General features: G+C 53.0%; 3 long non-coding RNA genes across 7 annotated transcripts; all 3 read left to right on the top strand.

Annotated features, from left to right (window-relative positions):
• Window positions 1-2885: 2885 nt before the first annotated feature.
• LOC120324972 lies at window positions 2886-7499 on the top strand. Of its 4 annotated transcripts, none has more exons than XR_005566716.1 (3): window positions 2886-2933; window positions 4925-5049; window positions 5574-5800. It is a non-coding gene; the product is annotated as an uncharacterized LOC120324972 (long non-coding RNA). The 4 variants fall into 4 exon arrangements; XR_005566717.1 differs by lacking the exon at window positions 2886-2933 and adding an exon at window positions 7232-7499 and having other exon boundaries at window positions 4899-5049; window positions 5574-5733; XR_005566719.1 differs by lacking the exon at window positions 2886-2933 and having other exon boundaries at window positions 4899-5049; window positions 5577-5800.
• A 1036-nt stretch (window positions 7500-8535) lies between these two features.
• LOC120324970 lies at window positions 8536-15416 on the top strand. Of its 2 annotated transcripts, none has more exons than XR_005566713.1 (3): window positions 8536-8644; window positions 14881-14973; window positions 15392-15416. It is a non-coding gene; the product is annotated as an uncharacterized LOC120324970 (long non-coding RNA). The 2 variants fall into 2 exon arrangements; XR_005566712.1 differs by having other exon boundaries at window positions 8536-8750.
• Window positions 15417-15473: 57 nt separating this feature from the next.
• LOC120324971 lies at window positions 15474-19130 on the top strand. Its single transcript, XR_005566714.1, has 3 exons — window positions 15474-15514; window positions 17913-17980; window positions 18113-19130. It is a non-coding gene; the product is annotated as an uncharacterized LOC120324971 (long non-coding RNA).
• Window positions 19131-20172: the final 1042 nt, after the last annotated feature.

Raw genomic sequence — 20172 nt, 5'->3', positions numbered from 1 at the left:
TTAAAAAAAAAAAAAAAAAAAAAAGAACATAAATATCACCACCACCACCACCGAAATCCACAAAAACAAAAGCAAAAAATCAAAACCCCAAAACCTGAAATTTCTCCTCAAAGCTAAAAGAAACTTGCTTGTTCAAAATTTTTCTTTAAAAATACTACCCCTAAAAAGCCCTTTAAGAGCAAGATCATTTCAGCAGTACTAAAATTCAAAATAACTTCATTCTGTGATAAATTCGCAAAGGGTAAAGAAGCTCTTCTGCATTACCATTTGAAGTGCAGCTGCCCTTTAGCAATGATGATGAATGGATACGGACGAAGATTCCACCCAGAGCAAAGGGGCCAGGACAGAAAGCTCTTGTGGGCCGGGAAGTAACCAGGCTGGCCCAACAAATCCACCTGAGAGCCAAAGGTTTAAGGCTTGCTTGCCTGGGGAGAAGGGTCTTGGCTTTATACAGCTCCAGCTGCCAGTGCCACTGCCCAAATGGTGTACGGACGAAGATTCCTCCCAGAGCAAAGGGACCAGGACACAAAGCTCTTTCCGACCAGGAAGTGCCCAGGCTGGCCCACCAAATCCACCTGAGAGCCAAAGGTTGCAGGCTTGCTTGGCTGGGGAGAAGGGCTCCTTGCTTTATACAGCTCCAGCTGCCAGTCCCACTGTCCAAATGGCGTACGGACGAAGATTCCTCCCAGAGCAAAGGGGTCAGGGGAGCAAAGTGCCCTCAGGGGAGGATTTTCTCTCTGTAGCGTGTTTCTACTGGTGTGTGCATCTAAACAAGCCTTTGGGAAACTGGGTTTCACCAGGACATGAGGGAACACACTAAAAGCTTCATCCAAAAATTAAAATAAGAAGAAAGAATCCCCGAGCTGTCCAGGTGAATTCCCTGATGGAGACAACCCCACTGCAGAGGAAGGGCATGTGCTGCCACTTGGTCCTTGTGAAACCAGAGTTCCTTTTAGTGAAGTCGAGAGGATTTTCTGATGGTGCTGAGGCCTTAAATGCCAAATTTGAGCATCTGTTCCCACGAAGGATCCGTCCCCTCCGTACATCCCCCGCTCACTCTCAAGGGGTCTTCGCTTCCGTTTCCATGAAAGCTGTGTTGTATGTCACAGGAACACAGCTGAAACCTGCTCTGAAAAGGCTGGAGAGACGTGGGAAAAGGCCTGAAGAGGAGCAGCTCAATCCAAATTGGGTATTTCGTAGGAAAAGCCTGGGTGGGCGCTTCAGGGAATAGGTTTGGAGGCTGACCCAAAGCCCTCTGAGATCAGAGTCGGCCGTCAGCAACGACCTTCCCCTCACAAATCCAAGGTCCCAGCTCCCGGTGGGACCCCTGACGGCCACCAGCCACAGCCAGCTTTGTCCCAGCTCCGGGAACACGGTGGCCACCAGCCTCTGGCCTGCTGATACGCCTTTGTATTTGTATTTTGATTTTGAATCAACAGCACTTTCAGCTACTTTTATTATTGTTTTTAATTCTCCTAAGTCTGTATTTGCTTTGGAGGAGAGAATGAAAACTTGGGATGAAATGAAGTGGATCAGGATGGTGGAACAAAAAGGAAAAAAGCAGAAAACATTTCAAATATTATTAAAGTGATTTTTTTTTCCAGTAATATAAACCATGAAATTCCTTATAACATTATAGTATTTTACAGTTTTATGAAGCTTTCTATTGAGACTTTTATGGAATCAAAAGATGAAGATGATGAGATATTTTAGCATTTATATTTTTCAAAATTAAATGTCTACTGAAACTAAAGTAGCTTAATGCATTTATGGGAGAGTTCCTGTCCATTTTCGCTCCTTCTGTGTCGAGTCTTGTCTGATTGAATTGAGATCTGAGGATCACTGTGGTGGTATGGGGGAGTGGCTGGAAATTTGGAAGCAGGCGTCATTGGTTCGCCTGGATTGCCAAGGAGCAGCATGGAGATGAGCCCACTGGTGCCAGGGGTCTCACCTCCTTCAGGAAGCAGGCGGTGGGTGCAGGGGAGATGCAGCAGGTGGAGACCAGGGAGAGGAAGGTCCTGGTGGAGCCCAGGAGCACAGGCAGGGGCGCCTGGCTGTAGCTGCTGGCGTACTCGTACAGATACCTGCGGCAGGGGCGGGATGAGGAGAGCCGGCACCCCGGGATCGGGAGCAGGAGCTGCGGGATTTAGGGGCGTTGGGGCTGCCCGGGGATGGGAGCCCTCTCCAGCTACCGGGAACGGCGAGTCCGCACCGCAGGACTTGAGCGACAGGGCCGAGGACTGCGGGAGGGACAAGTGGTTATGGCCACCCACGACACACTCTCTCATCCCGGCCGTGGTTTGGGGTCCATCCCCCGCTTTTGGGTCGCGCCCCGGGGCTGCAGTCCCGGCCGTGCCCACCGGGGTCACCGCTCTCCCGTGCCGCGGCACAGCCCCGGCTCCCCCGGCCCGAGCGGGACCGTGTCCCGTTCCCTGGGGGGGGTCCCAGCCCCGCTATGGCCGCAGCGGTCCCGATCTCAGCCCCAATCCCACCACGGTCCTCCCGCCGCGGGGCCCCCACTCCGCCTGCCGGGCGAGAGGCGGCACTGGCCAGGACCTGCCGCGGGCACGGGCGGGACCCGGCAACGAGCCCCGGGAACAAACCCCCGAGCACGGACCCCCGGCAACGAGCCCCTGGACTTAAGAGTAAGGGGTTGGAAATCCTCAAAAGCTCAGTGATGACAGAACAGTGTCACTGCCTTTATCAGCTCATCTCTAAATTCAACATGGCACAAGAAGCTGTGCAGAAATACCCATCTCAACAAAGATCTCCCAGAGCAGTCCGAATCCAAGGGAGCTTCACTTCAGCCGTGCACAAGCACCACTCCTGCTCACCTCCGTGCTGGGTTTGACAGAGTCTGACAGAACATTCCTTTGGGGAACGTGCTGGTTCCTGCTCACGAGGAGGCTGATCCATCAGACTTACTGCCTGAGGTACAAAACACTCTCCAGAGTAATCGCCCCAACAACTGTATCAGATAGAAACACATCCTTAGAAAGAACAATTGCGATGCCAAGGTTTCATGTTTTAAACTCTCTGTCTCTCCCTCCAGAGTTCTCCTGGCAATGTAGGGATGGTGTTTAAGAGCAGCATAAGGAGAACTGACAGTCCCTGTCTCACGCTTTCCAGGATAGCAACACTGCCAAACTGAGCTTGTAACATAGATGCTCTCAGGATAATTTGTATCTCTCGTTAAATGCTAATTCTTCACTAGAAGAATCAGGACAGAGAGGCTGATTTAACACCTGGAGGGATTCATGGGCTACAATGAGGACACTGAACACAAGCCTGGTGCTCCTGAAAAGGGCAGGTATTGACCTGACAAGTGCCTCAGATTGATCTGTGACAAGAAGTGGGAGGTGAAGTTGGTACCAGAGTCGCTGTCCCTTCACACACAGTTGGTCATTGGCCTGCAGAAAAGAAGGGGGTTCCTGCCTGCTGCTCTCCCCTGGCATTACCCCGTTCCCTGGGAAAGTGCAGCTCTTGTCACTGCAGTGTAAAGGTGGGGAAAAGGCAGCCCAGCTTGGGGGGTGACCCTCCCTTCCTTCAGCTGCTGGGAAACGTGGCCGGGGGTCCCTCAGAGGCACTCCAGCTGAGGAGCTGCACCACTGCCAGAGGGACTTGGCAGGGATGGGGCAAGGGCAGCTCCTAAAATGCCCAGCTGGAGGAATGAGCCGCCCAGGCCTCCGCACCAAGCCCTGGACAGGGCATTTGGGCTGCTGGGGAATGGCCCAGCAGGGAGGTTCTGCTCCTGCCAGCCCAGCTGTTGCTTCCAACCGCATAGGAGGGGAAGGTATTTTGTCAGGGCAGTCGCTCATGGAATGGGTTGCCTGGGGAGGTTGTTGTATCCCCATCCGTGGAATGGTTCAAAACATGACTGGATCCCTCCCTGAGCAGCCCGGTCCGATCCCATTGGTGACTGTGGCCTAAGCAGGAGGTCAGACTTAGAGACCTTGGACTGTCTCTTCTGACCCAGATTCCTCTACAGTCCTGCAGCAGTTCTGGCTTCTTACAGTCCATGAGACCTGTTGGTTCCACAGTCTGCAGAGAAGCTCCTTTGCCCAGCAGGCAGTCCTGGAATGGCCAGACATCCATGGCAGAGATTCCCAGAGCTGCCACGTGCCCCAGCTGTCCCTGAGCCTCAGCTTTGGCCTCGGCACTGAAACGCTGCCAGGACCTGTCCCTGCTGTGCAGGTCCGTGGGGCTGCAGGACACGGTGTCACACGGCACACACGGCCACTGGGTCCTGCCAGCTCCTGCAGCCTGGGCTTCCTGATTGCCGGGGATTTTAGGGGCCACCTGTCTCCAGGGCTGGGCAGGGAAACAGAGATTTCCTGTGCCTGGGAGCAACGCAGGGCCTTGCCAAGGCAAGCAAATCGCCTGGGCTTCAGGTGCCCGTGTGCAATTCCATGTCCAGGGTGTCTCCCCGAGCAGCAGGTTCCTGTCCCCAGTTCCCGATCTCCCTGAGCGGAGCGGGCGGGGCGGGGCCGCGGGGACCGGCGGGCTGGGATTGGGCGGCGGCGCTCGAGCGCTGATTGGGCAGCGCTGCCGGCCCGCGGTATAAAGGGCCGGCGGGGGGGGTGGGGCCGGTTGTGTGTGTGAGGGCTGAGGGTGCGGCCCCGCTGCTGCCCGGGCTGCGGAGGGGAGAGCGCCTTGGCCGCTGGGTTTGTGGGCCGGGGGAGCCGGGGGGCGTTTAGGGGCGCGTTGTGCTGGGCAGCGGGAGCCGGGTAAACCCCTTCCCTGCCGGGTGAGCCTGGGGGAGCCGTGGCAGGACTGCGGGGCTGGTGCTCTCTGGGTGGATCGAGTTTCGCTTTGGAATTCCAAAGCCTTTCTCTGTGCCGGGCTACGAAGCCAAGACTGCTTTAGCTTGGTTTTTTTGTGGTGCTGCATTAATGCTTTTTGCTCGTTCTGTGTCAATTTGCAGCCTGGCTCGTGGTTTCCCCTGGTGCTGGGGAGTGGAGGCGAGTTGTGCTTCCTGCTGGGAGAGAGAAGGGCCTTGGGAAGCTGCTCCATGAGCCACAGCTGTGCCGAGCCCGGGAGTCTGTCCAGGTAAGAGCAGGGCTTATACTGCCCGTGAGGAGCTGGGTTCTGCTGCTGAAACATGCCCATGCCTTGAAATGCAAGGACAGGCAGAAGCTGGGAGGGACCCTGAGCACGTTTGAAAAGCCCTTGACTGTGGGCGAAGTGTCCAGGAGAAATGATTCCTTTTTTTGCAGGGAGGCAGTTTGTGAGGACAGGGGGGTTGCTGTGCTCTCTAGCAAAACTACTGCCCTTGGGATGTGCAGGGTGAGGAAATGTTGGCCACGTGTGGGCTGGAGCAAAGGTGTGTGGGTGGCTGTGTGTGACAGCCGTGTGTGTGCTGGAAGGGGGTTCTGGTGCCATTGGAGCTGCCAGGGAGCCAAAAGGGGCCCAGTTGTCTGAACAAGGTGAAAGCTCTGTTGGCCTCTGTTGACACCTGCACCAAAGGAGATGCAAATTTTCCCCCTCTTGGTTGCAGGCTTCACAAAGCTCCCAGGAAAGGAAGTTTTAGATTCCAACTCCCCTTTCTGCTAAAGGTTTCCTTGCTCTCTCAGCAGGATGTGGAGTGCCACCATGTCCCCGAGGTCACCCTTTCTGCTGTTGGGAGAGCATGAGGTGGATGGAGAGGATCCCCAGGCATCTGCAGGCAAAAGGGACTGGCACAACTGCGATTTTTCTCCAGCTCTCCTAAGGTGGACTTTCAGGGTACCATGGGTAATGTGCCAGCTCTCCTGCTGGAGTTTTTGTCTTCTGCTATATTTGAACATCAAGAGTAAAACTAAAGTCAGGTGTGTTCTGGAGTATGTTACACTCGTGCAAAGCTCCTTCCCTCTGTTTATTTTCTGTTCTGGAAAGCACAGTCTGGGGTTCCTGGGCACTTCCTCTTAAATGATTCCATGAAAATAATTTTGTACTGAAAGGAGAAAGGAGCTGTCTGTTTGAGATCAGATGTCACTGATAAAAGCTTGATGTTTTTTCACTCAGTAAGCTTTTAAAATATCTCATAGTGTGTAGGAATGCCTGGCTTCTAAACCTCACCAACTGAGTCTTAGAAGTTTCTTTGAAGAGCTGTTTTCAGGCAGCAGAATTGGCCCTGCAGGAGGGACTCTGTGCCTGCTCTCCCGTGGCTCCAAGGGATCTCTGGGCCTTCACGCCGGCACCGAGATTTTCTCGGGAAGGGCCTCAGATCCCCGGACCAGTCTGGGACACAGGCAAGATCCCCCTGCATTTGTAAATGAGGGCTTGTTGTGGCTTCCTACCCGTACCCATTGGTGGGTTCCAAAGAAGGGCTCTTGAAATGCCTTTTGGGCTGTCCATTGAAGCCTTGGGACCAAATTGGGCCCCCCTGGAGGGACAGTGCTGTTGGTGCCCCCCGGGTTGGGGCACCCCGAGGACTCCAGCGCGCACCGAAAGGATTATTCGGGGAGATCCTCGGGGTGCCCGGCCCTGGGGAGTTCAAAGCAAGGTCCCTGCACTGGATTCAGGCATTGCTGAGAGTATCCCAGGTGTAGCTGTCCATGCTAGACATGGAGCTCTCTACTGGACTGTAATTGGGTTCTAAAAGTGGTACTCCAAGTGCAAAGGAAGTGTGGGATTGGGATTAAGAATCGAGCAGTGATGTTCCAATTGGCTGTTTTCTCTTGAATGCAATGGTAAGAGCTGCAGGAGTGCAAGGTGTGTGTTCCCGTCCCCAGCATTTGGTTTGCACATGTCCTGCTCAGACCCAGGTCCAACTTCCTCAGTCCTTAACCCAATAGAGAGAGAATTAAGGGCTGGCAGTGTTAAGGTGACTGGTGTGACAGGGGTTAAACTGGGAAAACATTGGGGAATTCCTCAGTTTGTCTCTTTGCCAAACTCAGCCAAACCTGGGCTAGGAAGAGATTGAGTGGAAAAGTTGAGGCAGAAATGAAATTAAAAACTGGGGATGTTGAAACTGTAATTGCTGGAACTAAATGTGTCAAAGCAGCAGCTCTTGCTGTGCAGGGAATAACTCCTGTCAGCAGCAAGGTCCCAACTGAAGTGGCAGCTGCAGTTGTTCCTGTGGTGTGGGCCAGTGGAGTTCCAGGAGAGTGGAAGAGGGCAGAACCTGTAGGTATTACCCCTAATGTGGGATCTATATGGGTAAGGCAAAGCCAGTATCCTTGAAAATCAGAATGCCAGCTTGGATTGGTTGCAGTAACAGCTAAATTGGCTCATCCTGGTTTGCTTGTAGGACGTGAATGCAAGAACCTGCCAAGGAACCAATGGCCAAGATGACTGATGAGTGCAGGACCTGAGAGAACTACCTTGAATGACAATCTCAAGGAGTTTGCAGTATTGGATTTAAAAGATGGCCTTTGCTGCATCTCCTTGAGCAAGGAAAGCCAAGAACCTTTGCTTTTGAAGGAGAAAATCTGGAAAGGGGAAAGGAAGAAGAGAAGCCACCTGACTTCTCCCTTAGCCCCAGACAACCTATGAACTGCCTTCCTGGGAATGGTAGGATGGGGTGGACTATCTGGATTGCTCCCTCTGGATGTGTGGTAAGACTGTTATACCAGCTTTTAAGAACAGCCTGTAAGCATTTGCTGCCTTGGCTAGATGGTGCAAGGGCAGCCTTTAAGCAGCTAAAGCATTCCCTGAGGAGAGCTCTGGGTCTGCCAGATCTCTCAGAACTGTTGGAAGCATCTTTGGTGGGGAGGGCAAACAAAGGACAAGGTGTGCAGTGACCCCCCCAACAAGGGACTTTGAGTTAATGGCATCCCTGCAAGTGAACTTTGTGGGCTGTTCCCCCTGTAGGGCAGGTGATAGTCCCAGCTAGAGTGATGGGAAAAATGGGTAAAAGAGAGCCCCAAAAGCTGGAAATCCTCCTGGAGGCTCTTGGCCAAGAGAGTTTCCTGAGTTGCCCCTGCAAGAAGGATAGTGACAGCTTTTGAGTGCTAGTAGATCCTTTTAATAGATAGCCTTGAGTGTGTCCTTGTTGCACCAGTAGGCCTTGTCAAAGTCCCCATATTCCAGGAGATATGCATATTGAAGTTTAAAATGATCTCCATATTCCTTTGTTGGCTTGAGGCTCTCCCCTCAGGAACTGCAGGAACTCCTGGTGCCGCCTGGGCCGATGGATTGGACGCCCCAGCCCCTCCGTTCCTGCCCAGCCCCTGGGTCCGTGTCGAGTGGTGGCACTGCCAGCCCCTGCAGGTGAAGTGGGAAGGGCCTTCCCAGGTCTTGTGGGTCGCATCTATAGCAGGTAAAGTTGCAGGAAAAGGACCTGGGGTCTATTATTGCTGAGTTCGGAAAGCTCCTTTTGATTGGTGAGCAGGACAAAGTGGATCCTTCAGAGTTCCCATCCGTGTTTGTGTCTCAGCCTGTGTTATGATTCAGGGCTGTAGCTGTTGTTGTCACTGAGGAGTCAAACTCTGCTTTAAATAATGAGACACTGGCCTAGTGGCTGAATGTAAAGAAAAAACTGGGAATGATACCTGAGTGTTGAGATATCACAAGAGCTAATCCTTTTTTCAGTGGGATGTAGCCTGGAAACTGCACAGAGCTGAGCCAAGGGATTTAAAGGGACCAACCAAGGGAGGTGAAGAAAGAAGGAAGAAGGGAAGTGAGGCAGTAGACAAGCACCACTAAGTTACACTGTAAACAGGTGAGTTCTCTTGAAATTCCTAAGGCGGGCACTGAGGACTTTGAGGGCTCCAGACAGAGCAGACCTGCGAAGGGCCTCGGTGAAGCCCCTTGGAAACCTTCTAAGGGTAGGTGTGTATGGTAATGAGTGTTGGAAAATGTCCTGAGTAGGGATTAGGAATGCAGGGAAGGAAAATGAACCCTCCTGTAATGCTGCTATATCAGCTGCAGTGGAGATACCTGTGTGTGCCCTTTGGGAGCTGATTGCCAGGACACCTGGTGGGCTGGAATGATTCAAGAGCATAGGAATAAAAGGTTGCCTGGCTTCTAAACCTCTCCAGCTGAGTCTTAGAGGCTTCTTTGAAGAGCTGAGTTCAGGCAGCAGAATTGGCCCTGCAGGAGGGACTCTGTGCCTGCTCTCCCGTGGCTCCAAGGGATCTCTGGGCCTTCACGCCGGCACCGAGATTTTCTCGGGAAGGGCCTCAGATCCCCGGACCAGTCTGGGACACAGGCAAGATCCCCCTGCATTTATAAATGAGGCCTTGTTGTGGCTTCCTCCCCGTCCCCGTTGGTGGGTTCCAAAGAAGGGCTCCTGAAATGCCTTTTGGGCTGTCCATTGAAGTTTTGGGACCAAATTGGGCCCCCTGGAGGGACAGTGCTGTTGGTGCCCCCCGGGTTGGGGCACCCCGAGGACTCCAGCGCGCACCGAAAGGATTATTCGGGGAGATCCTCGGGGTGCCCGGCCCTGGGGAGTTCAAAGCAAGGTCCCTGCAATGGATTCAGGCATTGCTGAGAGTATCCCAGGTGTAGCTGTCCATGCTAGACATGGAGCTCTCTAATGGGCTGTAATTGGGTTCTAAAAGTGGTGCTCCAAGTGCAAAGGAAGTGTGGGATTGGGATTAAGAAATGAGCAGTGATGGTCCAATTGGCTGTTTTCTCTTGAATGCAATGGTAAGAGCTGCAGGAGTGCAAGGTGTGTGTTCCAGTCCCCAGCATTTGGTTTGCACATGTCCTGGTGAGACACAGGTCCAACTTCCTCAGTCCTTAACCCAGTCGAGGGAGAATTAAGGACTGGCAGTGTTAAGGTGTGTAGGGAATTGGCTCTAGAACACGGCTTGCCTAGGCCGTGAGAAAATCTGAGATAGCAGAGCTACAGTGTCTTTGTGCCTGCTAGAGCTACAGTGTCTTTGTGCCTGCTAGAGCTACAGTGTCTTTGTGCCTGCTAGAGCTACAGTGTCTTTGTGCCTGCTAGAGCTACAGTGTCTTTGTGCCTGCTAGTTGGCTGGTAAACAGGTCGTTGTGATTAGCAAAACAAAAAGCAACTGAAAGCCACCTGTGTCAACAAAGGAAGGGAGTGAGAGACAGAATTAACATCTAAGTGTCCACAAAGGAAGAGAGTAAAGAGGTGAGATCAACATTTAAGCAGAACCAATAATGAGCTTAACCTTTGCAATATGTATGAGCTAATTATAAAGCATATCTTAAGCTGTTAACAATGATCAATAAACGAAGCTTGCTGATTCTCATATTGAGGGTCCCTTTCTTCCCTCCTCACGACCAAGGTGACTGGTGTGACAGGGGTTAAATTGGGAAAACATTGGGGAATTCCTCAGTTTCCCTATTTGCCAAACTCAGGCAAACCTGTGCTAGGAAGAGATGGACTGGAGTCTCTGATCTCCTGAGTAGTTGTTCTGCATGATCTGGGAGCCTCTGGGATTAGGCTGGACTGGGCAGACAGGGAGCAGTTTGTCCTGTGGAGTTGGGCTGGGTTTGTTGAGGATGCCTTGGGAGGCAGGGCTGGAGAGGCTCCTCTGTTGGCTGTAGTGGTGGAAGGTTGTAGCAGGAGGGATGGAGCCTTCGACCTCCTGCTCCCCCCGTGAGCCCCGACGGGACCGTGCCCTTGGCAATGGAGGGCCCCCCATTGCTGAGCCAGCGGTTCCGGGGGCCAGGAGGGATGGGATCAGGATGCCGAGCTCCACCCAGGGCCAGGGCTGCCAATGTTGTAACCGTGGAAAGAACTGAAAGCAGAGGGAGATGGAGGCCAAGCTCCAGCACAAGGATGGGTGAGAAAAGACCGTGGTCCTCAGGTGGAGCTTTGAATTCCCTGGAAAAATGGATCCTGTCAGACGGTTCAGGCCCTCGTGGGTGCTGGAGCAGAGGCCTCTAATTTATGGTCACCCTAAAAAGTTGCCAGGGCAGCAAGTTTTGACTGCAGGATGAGGTGGGAAACCAAGTGAAGTGGTCCAGAGAAAAGCTGAGCTTAAAACTGGTCCTGTGCCAGAGCAGCCTTGTGCAGGTGCTTGTTGCTGTCCCTGAGTGTCCCATTGCAGTGGATATTTCCAAGGGCTGCCTTGTGCTGGGGAACACTGAGGGCAGTTCCCTTTCCCTGGGCACGTTTCCCCCCCTCGAGGGTGGCTCCACAGTCCCCCCTCTTTATGGCCCGTCCATAAAGTCCCAGGACAGAAGTGTGAGTTTGAGTGGGAAATGAGCAGCCAGGAGGGTTTGAAACAGCTCAGGGAGCAATTCAACAGGCTCCGGACCTGTGGCCAATACGAGCCAGAGAGGGGGAACTAAAGGTTCCTGCCAGTGCTAATGATGCCCCTTGGAGCCTCTGGCAGAAGTAGGGTAATGTAAGGGGGGAACTGTTGAATTAGATGATCAATGGAGCATAGAGGTGTGAGAAAGAAATCCTATTAGGCTGTGAAACCGGCTGGAGTATGGTACAATGGAACTTGATGGCACAAGCTAATTGTAAGGTCCATTGTGCTTTTCAGCAAGTCAGCCTGATCTCCCGTTATGAGAGCTGAGTTCTTCCTTGGTTCTGCTCCATCTTGCCAGATAGATACCTCTGCCCTTGAAACACAAGGGTAGAGGTCATCCATAGGGGTGAGAAAGATGCTGGTGAGAGGAAGATGATGTGGGCAGGGGTCGCTGGCCCCTTGCCCTACAAGTAGGGCAGGCCCAGACTGTTGCCATCAGGCAATGATCGGGCGGTGTTTGGCTGCCATTCAGGCCTCCCCTTACACTGCGTCCTGGCCCTACGTGGTGTAATGTGGAGCTGATAAAATGGGCTGTCAGGACTGCTGAGCTGAGCGATCCTCATCCTGCCACCGAGCCTGTGTTGCTCCGCGGGGACGCCCGCTAAGGGATGGGCACCGACCAGCTGCTGCAGATCCTGACAGCCCTGGCCTGGCTGTGTGGGTAGGCAGAGTTTAGTGAGGGGAAGCCACCGAGAGGGAAGACTTTAAATATCCTTTAGTGTTCCTTTAACACCCTTTATTTAGTACTCATAATATTTTCCCTTTAATTTTCCCTTTTACTAACCAAATAGCGTGTCAATAGTTATCCATAATATTGTGTTAAGATCCTTTTTGGTATCCCTTTGAGTCCCTTTTTACTAGTTAATATTATACTGTATTGAATGCTGTTCTTAGTATTTGTTTTAATGCCACATGATAAGGTAGTTCATTTGTATCCTTTTTGAACTTTTGATTCTCTTTGCTAAGTTTATTCTTCTTCTTCTTCTCACTGCAATAAAGATATTTTGTGTGTTTGAATGTTTGTGGCACTTGTCTTTATTCCGGGCATGTATCCCAACGAACTGTTCCAGGTAGGAAGGAAGTGCCCTTAGGATTTGGGAATAGGAAGTTACTGGAAGCCAGCCCAAGATAGACCCTGTTGGAGAAGTGGCTCTGAGTACGTTATTGGGCTTTAGTGGGAACAACAAATGATAAGAGGGCCTGAAGTCCCCCTAAGGCCTTGGGTCAAAAGCTCCTCCAGGGTGCACAGGCCAGGCCATGCTCAGGAAGGCAGCCCCATGAAATGGAGATGGTGTATCCGAGCCAGAGCCAGAGCAGGGGTTGGGGCAGGAGCGAGGCCTCGTGAGGGAGTTGCCAACGGCCCTGTGGTTTAAGCAACAGGTGTAGATCCCCTGGACAGTGAGCACAAATCACTGGGGAAATGGGGCAAAGCCCCAAAGCAAGTACTGGGAGAAGAGAGGGAGCATGCATGGCTCACTGCTGGGTCAGCCAAATCTGTCAGTGGGAGGCACTTTGAGAAAGCAGGAGCAGATAACCTGTGCCAGAGTCACGAAGGGGGGAGGCAAAAGTAGTCCATGCCATAGTGTGTATATTTAATACAAAGAAATAAGGCACAGAATGACTTAATGGGTACCAATGAACTGATCTGGAGGACTGTATTCCCATCCTGGATTGCAAAAATTAACTGGCTTTTGTCTCCTGAATTGCTGCAGTGCACCGACTGATATCGTGCTGGAAAAATAACACACTTCAGTGTAAGTAAACCAGGGATTTTTGTATGTAAGTGCAAATTATTGCCCTGCAAATTTGAAAGAAGACTTGACTTGATCACCAAATGCAAACAGTAACTCTAGGGGTCAATTAGTGACCTTTGGGCATCAGGTTAGAACAGCTCACTGCTCCCCACTGGTGGGACATATTTACAGGATTCTCACCACCTGCTACAAAGTTTTGGAACACTTTAATCCATCCACTAATCGCAGTAATTATTGTACTGACTTTATGAACAACAGAGTTGCTGTCTCTGGGATCAATTACAGGAAGGTGCTTCTCCCGTGTCTCTGCCCTGCCCAGGGCTCAAAGGACCAAAGGAAAGGATGAGAAGTTGGCTGAGAATTGAGCCCCGGGGCTGCTGCCCCTGAGGAGCAGGGTAAGGGCTGTGTGTGCTCAGGGGCCCTGGCTAAAGGCTGCAGGTGCAGTGAGTGTGTGCTGGGCCAAGGCAGCCAAGGTGCGTGCAGCTGTTCCGTGCCCTCTCCCCTTGGCCCCGCCGGGGCGCCTGCCCAGCGCTCCAGGGGTGGCCAACGGGGAGCTCAGGCCAACCTGCCCGTGCCCACGGCCCCCCAGTGCCAGGCCTGGCCTAAAGCCGGCTTGGTTGGGCAGAGCCTGGCCAGCGGGATCCCCTTGGAGCCGCCCCGCAGCCTCCCCGGGGGTGGAGGCACCCGCAGGAATTGTCCCAGTGCTGGAGCCTGCGGGATCGGCTGCCCCGGGGCTGCCGTGTGGGCTGGGGGGGAGCGGGAGGGGGCCGTGGGGGAGGGATTTCTGCTGAGCCACAGTTCTGTCTCTGGGGCAGTCAGGATGGGATGTCTTGCTCCTTTCCTTTTGTATCCCCTAAATCTGTATCCCATGTGTTGGATTGGCTTTGTTTAAGCTGTTCCTATTCTTCCATGACTGGTGGGAAGTTGCTTCCTGGAGTGCCCTGTCTGTCAGCAACACACCAGGCCCAAAGGATCCTGGCAAGTGCAGCACTGGAAGAGTCAGGAAGACTCAAAAATGCACCAGTTCTCAGGAAGCACAACTTTGTAAAACATTGATGAAGCTAAAATTCCCCAGCATTGAACTGTTGGGTCCCAAATGAGATTGGAGGGAGAGGCAGAAAATGCCACTGCTGCTGGGGCTGAAGTGTGCAGGGACTGGGCAGGACTTGGCCCTGATGCCCGAGTGCATCTTTAGGATGGATGCCAACTGTCAGCCCCTGGCTCCATAACTTGAGTAGATGGTGTTCCTGCAAGCCCAGCTGCTGTGTTGGTGGTGCTGTGGGCACCTCTGGCCCTGGCGTGCTGTGACTGTGTTTGTGTTGCAGCTCAATAAAGTCCCTTTCGGTGGTGATTGTGTCATTTTTGTGTCAGTTGCTCTCAGTTCCTGTCCCCTCTTCCCCTGCCCCAGTGGCTGCATCATCACTGCCTTGTGCCTAAATGAACTCTTCCCCTGCAGCAGTTCCCTGCTGCTCTCAGAGAGGGTGGAGTTGAGGCCCCTGAGCCAAGGGAAAAAGGATCCATCCAAGGCAGGCCCGTGCTCCCCCCCTGCCTTCCTCCAGCCTCCCGTGTTTCCAGTTCCCCTCCCTGCTGGACACACAGCCTGTTCCCAAACAACCCCTGTTCCTGTTCTCTCTCTGTGTCTCCCCTCACAACTCCCCTTCTCTAATCTCCAGCTGCCCAGGCCCCTGTTTTTGAGGGGCATTCCTGGGCTGCTGTCCCCCCCTTCTTTATAAATGAAGTGCCAAGAGCCCCAAGTGCAGAGAGGTCTGCAGGGAATCAGTGCCAAGAGCTGCCTGTGCCTGCCTGTGTTCCTGCAGTTCTCCTTCCTGTTCTCCCTGGGCTGGAGAGACCTGCCTGCCCTGGGTTTATTGGAGCAGAGGGATGGGATTAAATTTGTCCAGAAGGTTTGTTCACGGACACTTGTTTTCTGACAGGCAGTGCCATTTTCCTTTTGCCTTTCCCAGGTTTTTCCAAGTGCTGCCCAGCACGGGGATCCGTGTGCTGGGACAGTGATTGGCAGGAGGAAGGGGAGCCTTGGCCTCACCTGCCCAGCTCAGGTGGGTGGCAGAGAATTGGGGTGGGCTGGCAAGGCATGAACATATTTCTGAGTTCTGGAGTGCCTTGAATCCTCTCCCTGTCAGCTTCCTCTCCCTCCTTTCCTGGGCTCCAGCATCCCAGGTGTCTCTTCCTTTGCCCAAAGTCCAATGGTAGAGGATTGACTGACTCCCAAGGGAGGTTTGGAATGAAGAAGGTTCTGTTCAAGTGGGGCAAGGAATGCAGTGAGAAAGATGAGCCTCCTTTTAGTGCCTGAAGTAGAGAGGAATAAAGATGCTGGAAAAGGCCACGTTTCATTTGGTGTCCCCCCTGGATTTTTCATGGCTAAAACTCTCTAGTGAGCAATTGAAGAGAAGGGTGAAGGGCAGGAGCCTTTGACTTGCCCAGTGCACTTAATTGCCTTGTTCTCCTCTCTTCCAGGCCAGGCCAAAGCCCTGACTGCAGCCCAGCTCTGCCAAGTGCCCTGGGCTGGGAGCAGCAAAGGCAAGAGGCTGCAGCCCCGCCGGCCGGGCTGGGGGCTCCTGGTGCTGCCCGTGGGGTGGGGTAAGTCAGAGGGACACCTTTCTCTCCTCCTGCTGTTGGCATTTGCTCCCTGGGCACTGGATGTGTAAGGAAGGACGGAGTAGCAGGGAAGGGGAGTATTTCCAAACTGTCTGAATGTTGTCCCCGGGTTTGGGATGGAGCAGCCATGGGGGTGGTTGGGTTTGGCCTGGGCCGGTCAGGATCAGCCATAAAGGACCCACCAGACCCCTGAACCCTCACTGGACATGTGCAGCCCCTCAAGTCATTAATTTTCAACAGAGGACAAGCAAGTGTTGGTACTTGCTTCTGATCTATGGAGAATTTCCTTTGGAATGATCAACCAGGGAATGTATCAGTGCAAAGCATCTTTTGGGGTCTTTTGTTTGTTTATTTGTTTGTTTGTAATTTCCTCTCTGGCTTCAATGAGTTTGGTGTGCTCCTGTTAAGGAAGCAGCATGTTTTTATCTTGAAATTTGGGGTGGTTTGGTTTGTTTAGGCTTTTCCCCCCACTGACTCGGGCCTTCCGTGCATAGTCCGTGTTGTCCTACAGGACCGCTTTGGATCTGGGTCAGAGAGAGAGAGAAGGGAAATGGCTTTTCCTCATCTGGAATGTTTCCAAGCAGAAGTGGGGCATCGTCCTGCCCCTCCCCAAAGCACTGCAGGCACCTGGGAGTAGCTCAGGGCTGGCCCAGTTCTCTGAGGCAGAACCACGGGGGAGAGGTTTAAGTATTAATCACATCTCTGGTGTCCCTTGGTTGCAAAGATTGGGTCCTACAGTCCCAGGGTGTTAAGGAAAACAAGGAACTCCTGTTCTTCATGGCAAACCTTCTGTTATTGCTTGTGCAGGGTTTGGGTTCTGTTGTCTGAGTTCCTGTCCAGGATCTTTCAAAGAGAACCTGTTAGAAATGTAGAGGTGGGGTTAGAATTTGGGTGTGTTCCCTACCAAACTGATGGACTGGAGTGATGAGTGCTCTCAGCCCAGGGTATTTCTTAATGTTGTGGCTTTCCCTCAGCTGTGGGTGAGGAATTGTGCAAGCAAGGCCTGTGTGCCCGTGGCTGTCTCCCGTGTGTGTCCGTGTGGCAGGGCTGGGACAAGGACTCGTGCAGGGACCCAGCTGGCACTGGAGCTGCTGCCATCCTGAGCCATTGCCAAGGGGTGGGGAGAGACCATCTGGGAGGCTGTTGCCAGGATTCCATTGGGAGCTGGATCTCCCTCCAGCTGCAGCAGCCAGGGGAGGGTTCTTCCTTGTGCAGCCCAGTGGCTTCTGCTCAGGCTGGCCCAGAGTGGGGCTGGGGCAGGTTCTCCAGGGAACTGGAGCCAGCCCTGAACGGGGCTCTGGAGAGCAGGAGCTGCAGGGACTGAGGTTTGCAAAGCTGGGCTGCAGTTTGTCAAAGCAGCAGAAGATTGTCATTCCTGTGGGTTTGTGGAGTCCGTGTTGGTGCCCAGGAGAACTGGGTCAGACTGGGCTTTGTGGTCCGAGAGCTGCCCCCCTAAATGTGGCAGGCTGTGTGTGCTGGCAAGGAAGTGCTGTCCCCAGAGGGTGATGGTTTCTGTCTCCAGGGATGCCCAGGACGCTGCTAATCCCCAGGGATGTGCTCTGGGTCCAGGCTGTCCGTGCTGGAGGGCCCTGGTGGCTGCAGTCCCTGAGCCCATAGAGACAGAGAGAGCCCCGGCCCGAGTGGCCTTTGGCACCTTGTCCTGAATTTGGGGTGAGCCTGGGAGCGTGTGGAGGGTGAGAATGAGGGCTGTGTTTCCAATACATCATCCCTGGGAAGATCCTGTTGTTCCAGAGCGCTGGGGACAGTTTGGGCTTGGCAGCTTCAGAGCTGGGTTGGAGCAGTCCCTGAAAAGAATCAGGAGAGTGGAGTTTTGTCCCAGTGCTGCTTTCACGCCCCACTTGACAGTTCTGGGCTTTGTGTTTGAGGTCGTCCTGTATTTGCTCTGCAGATAATGGGCCCTTCCCAATTCAGCCCAGCAGATCCCAAGGGCTCTGACAGGAATATTTGTTCTTTCCTTCCCTTTGGGATAACTTCATCTCCAAACTGCCATGAGCAATTCCTTAATTTCTGCTGGAGAAAACCAAGTGTCAGAGGCAGTTTGCCAAGGAGCCCAGAAGTGTCTTTGGAGCAGAGAGTGCTGTCTTTGGGCACTGACCATTAGAGGGAACAAACCCACTGCCTGCCAGAGGGTTTGTCCTGGGCCAGTCAGGCCTTGGGCAGGAATTGGACTGGGCAACTCCATCAGCTGCTCTTCCCTCCCCCACAAAGCCCCATCCCCTGGGCATTAATGACGTGCCCTGTGCCCAGCGCTCCCTGTTCACCCAACTGAAACCAGAGCAAGGCTTGCTTTGCTTGGAACAACTTAAAAAACCTTTAAAACAAAATAAATCACTTTTTTCTTCTCTTTTTTTTCTTTTAGATGCTGGAATTACCTCTCTGGGTGTGTGCTGAGCTCTGGCTGCAGGGGACTGTCAGGCCTTGGTGGCTGTGAGTTCCTGTTCTTCTCCCTGGGAAACTGGAAAGAGTTCTTCATTAGATTGCAGAAATGTTTTCTGAAACCTGTCCCCTTCTTTGTGCCTTTTGCTGACAGATCTTCTCTTTCTGCCTTTGCATGTACAGCTGTTCCCTGATGTCCATTCCCTGGCCTGAATTCCTTGCAGCTCCCAGCTGGGGAAACCTGGGATAACATGGCAGGGACAGAGGTGACATTTGTAGCTGCCAACTTGGGGTAATTTCAAAGGGACCCAGCGACTGTTTCTGAAGGAAAAGGTGAGGTGCTGCAGAGGGGAGGGAGGTGGCATTTTGGAGGGGTCCCACTGAGGGGGGAGTGGAGAGCCTGGGGCTGGAGTGTGAGTTATTAAACAGGGAAGAAGGGAAGGCTGCTTGGGAGGGAAACACTCAGGGAATGTGTAGGGATGGAATGGAAATTTGGGGCGTCAGGAAGAGAAAATGGGTGATGTAGAGGAAGGGAAATGTTGGGTGTAAGAGTTGATGTCATCTGTAGAGGACAGAATGACCATTTAGAGATAAAGTGAGGCAGTCAGTGGTGGGCAGGTAGGGAAAATTTGTGTTTGTAAAATTTCAGGTCACCTGTAGCAGAGAGGATGTACCTCCTGATGGACACTGAGGCAGTCAGCAGTGGGCAGGACGGGGGGAAACCTTTGGGGGTAAAACTTGAGGGAACGTCCAGGGCAGAGAGTGAATATTTTGAAGGATAAATGAGGTACTCAGTGGTGGACAGCTGGGGAGTGTTTTAGGGTAAACTTGAGGTAGCCCACAGGGTAGAGAATGAACATGTATTTGTACAGAACAGGTGATTACATGTAGGTAGGTAAGGAGAATTTTGGGAGTAAAATGTGTAGCAGAGAGAATGAGTACCTCGGGGTAAAGTGAGGCAGTCAGTGTTGGGCAGGTAGGGAAAAATTCTGTTTGTCAAATTTGAGGTCACGTGGAGCAGAGAATGTACATCCTGAGGTAAACTGGGGTAATCAGTTGTGGACTCGTAGGGAAAATTGGGGGGGAAATATCTGAGGTAATCTGCATGGTAGAGGATGAATATTGAGAGATGAACATGAGGTACTCAGTGGTGGACTTGTAGGGAAAATTGTGGGGGTCAAATCTGTGGCAATGTGCAGCAGAGAAGGAATATTTTGGAAGAAAGTGAGGAAGTCAGGAGGGGAGAGGCAGAGGAATTTCTGCGGGTGAAGCTTGAGCAAATCTGCAGGGCAGAGAATGAATATTTGGAGGTCCAAAAGAGGTAATCAGGAGTGTGCAGGTAGGGAAGACTCTGGGGGTTAAAAAGGAGGTAATCTCTAGGGGAGGGAATGACTCTTTTGTGTTCAAGAAGAGGTAATCAGGAGTGGGCTGGAAGGGGAAAGTTTGGGGGTTAAAAAGGAGGTTGATTCTCTCCAGGGCAGGGAATGAACCCATTGAGGTAACCTGAGGTGAGAGACAGAGAAAACTGGGGGTGTTAAAGTTCAGGGAATGTGCTGGGAAGAGAAGGAATGTGTTGAGGTGAACTGAGGGTCTGTGCAGTGGCCAAGCAGGGAAATGTTGGTCTGAGCCCTGAGTTGCTCCCGTGTGGGGCGGCTGCAGCGAGGCCGAGCCCTGGCCCTGATTTGCCAGCCATGGGCAGGGGGCTCTGTGCCAGCCGGGGGAGCAGCGGGGCCCCCGTGGCAGAGAGGGCAGGGGGGCTGTGGAGCTGCCCCGGGGGGAGCGGGGGGCCTTTCCTGGGCCGCCGCCTCCAGCCCCCCTCGATCCCCCCCCTTGGGGGGGCTGCGCTGCCCCCCAAGGCTGTTTGGGGCAGAGAGTGCTGCCAGCTGCGTGTGCCTGTCCCCAGCCTGGCACTGCCCACAGGGACACACGGGGCACAGATCATTGGCCCAAGTTGTGTTTGCACCAGCTGGGGCCAGAGGTGCCAGGCAATCCAAAGCAAACCCTGCTCAGCCTCCAAATCCCGGGGGAAGTTCTCCAAGCTGCTCATTGAGGGACTAAAGATACACTGAAATGGAACCGAGACACTACTAAGTTTCCTGGGAATCCCAGTATTGCTGTCCTAGAACTTTTAACAGCTTTTTAAGCTTTTTATGACAAGAATGGCTTTCTTCCTTTGGAAGAGTCCCTCGGTAGGATTTGGGGTTTCTTTGGATTCTGAATCCCTCCCAGGGGCCCTGACACTG

The sequence above is a fragment of the Pipra filicauda genome, unplaced genomic scaffold, assembly GCF_003945595.2.
Source record: "Pipra filicauda isolate LSUMZ 115617 unplaced genomic scaffold, ASM394559v2 scaffold1273_size25347_pilon, whole genome shotgun sequence".
Taxonomy (NCBI): Eukaryota; Metazoa; Chordata; class Aves; order Passeriformes; family Pipridae; genus Pipra; species Pipra filicauda.
The sequence above is the reverse complement of the archived record's forward strand: the minus strand, read 5'-3'. Positions and strand labels throughout refer to the sequence as shown.